The following is a 2210-nucleotide window of genomic DNA, read 5'->3' as shown; positions in this document are numbered from 1 at the left end:
ACCCCCCTGTTTCCCCGGGCCCCCAGACTGGCTACCCAGTCCCACCAGCCCGCTATTCAGGGGCGGCCCAGTTGACTTTCCTGTCTCAAATCAGCCAATGTATCAGCAGCCAGAGATTCCTGCAGGGATACGACTGATGCCAGCACCACCACCTCCACTGAGCTGTCCACCCAGATTGGAATATCTAAGTTTGATAGATCAGGTACTGGCTCATCAGCAAGTTGAACTTCTGGAAGTCTTAACAGATTTTGAAACCAATAACAAATATGAAATTAAGTCTTGAACAGAGAGTTTACTTTGCAGTAGAAGATACTGAATTCTGTCTTAGAGTTTGCTGTGGGGCATCTAGACCTGTCACCTTGAGAATTCTTGACAATTCAGGCCCAGAAGTCATAACTACGGAGAGACCACTAAGATGTAGCAGCTGTTGTTCCCCCTGCTGCCTTCAGGAGATGAAAACCCAAGCTTCTCCTGGTGTACCAATAGGTTATGTTTCACAGACCTGGCACCCATGTCTGCCAAAATTTACCATTAAAAGTGAGAAAAAAAAAAAGAGGATGTGCTAAAAATTGCTGGTCCATGTGTTGTGTACAGATGTTGATTTTCAGATAAAATCACTTGATGAAGAAACAATGGTTGGCAGAATTTCCCAGTACTGGACTGGGATCGCGAGATGCCGATAACGTTCAGATACAGTTCCCTTTAGACCCTGAAGTTAAAATGAAAGCTGTGACGCTCCGCTCACGTTTCCTCATTGACTTCATGTTCTTCTAAAGTGGTGGAGGCAAGGAACGAAGATCAGGAGTGTGGTAATGGTTTAATGAACGTTTCCTTGGAAAATTTGAAGTCTACATATTGATAGGAACTACCCAAAAGAAAGACACAGTCTTTTCTTTCTTTCTTTATAAAAATTCCTCACATCTATATGAATCAAGCTATAATATCTGAAACTCCAATTGTATTATTTCATTTTTCAAATGATAGGTTTATTTTCTTTACTGATCTATAAATGTTTGTATACTTTTTTGAACATTCATGGTGAATTTATGAGCAAGGACACAGAAGTTTTTACATTTAGAAACGAAACTTCCAACAGATGCAAGGGAGCAAGTAGAGAGGTAGAATGATTTCTACAGCACCATCCAACAGTGTAGTACCTCCAGCTGGTGACGTACCAGCCAACAGTGCAGTACCTCCAGCTGGTGACGTACCATCCAACAGTGCAGTACCTCCAGCTGGTGAAGTAACATCCAACGGCACAGTGACTCTAGCTGGTGACGTACCATCCAATGGCGCAGTGATTCTTGCTGGTGACGTACTATCCAATGGTGCAGTGACTCTAGCTGGTGACGTACCATCCAACGGCACAGTGACTCTAGCTGGTGATGTACCATCCAACAGTGGAATACCTCCAGCTGGTGATGTACCATCCAACGGCACAGTGACTCTAGCTTCTGACGTACCATCCAACGGTGCAGTGACTCTAGCTGGTGACGTACCATCCAACGGCACAGTGACTCTAGCTGGTGACGTACCATCCAACAGTGTAGTACCTCCAGCTGGTGACATACCATCCAACAGTGCAGTGACTCTAGCTGGTGACGTACCATCAACAGTACAATAACTCTAGTTGGTGATGATGGAATGTGTATTTCAAAATAGCGAGAGGAGAGAATTTAGAATGTTCACAGCCCAAAGTAATGATAAATACTCGTGATACTAGATATATATACTACCCTGATTTGATAATTATACATTCAATTTATACATTGAAAGTAACAGTGTATCCCATAATATGTACAACTATCATATGTTGATTAGAGATTACAAAAAAAATTAAACTTCCTATAAAAAACTAAAAATTAAAAAAGAGAAAGAAACAAAAAATCAGAAGGATAAAAACAAAGACAATGGGTCTGACTGGTCTGAATGAAAGCAGCTCCAAGAACCAGGAGCAGCCAACAGACTTCCTGGAGGAGGGTTCGAGTAGCACCAGAGAAACAATATAATGACATAAAAACAAAACAAAACATAAGCAGGTCATCCTACATAGAATTTGTTCTTCCTAGTTCTCAAACCACAATGTGTATTTCCAACTCTGCCATTTTGTTAGTCCCATTCCTGTGTTTGGTCTCATTACTGACTGTCCAAATGTAAATTTGATGGATTAAGGTCTACGCTCTTCTCCTTCTCTTCTCCTTCTCTTTCCC

The 2210-nt window shown here is 41.8% G+C and overlaps 1 pseudogene; it reads left to right on the top strand.

Annotated features, from left to right (window-relative positions):
• Nucleotides 1–136: 136 nt before the first annotated feature.
• Nucleotides 137–774, top strand: LOC102502170 (phospholipid scramblase 1 pseudogene; annotated as a pseudogene).
• Nucleotides 775–2210: the final 1436 nt, after the last annotated feature.

Source organism: Tupaia chinensis, unplaced genomic scaffold, assembly GCF_000334495.1.
Source record: "Tupaia chinensis unplaced genomic scaffold, TupChi_1.0 Scaffold000605_1, whole genome shotgun sequence".
Taxonomy (NCBI): domain Eukaryota; kingdom Metazoa; phylum Chordata; class Mammalia; order Scandentia; family Tupaiidae; genus Tupaia; species Tupaia belangeri.
Note: the sequence above shows the minus strand (reverse complement) of the source record. Positions and strands in the feature narration are given on the sequence as shown.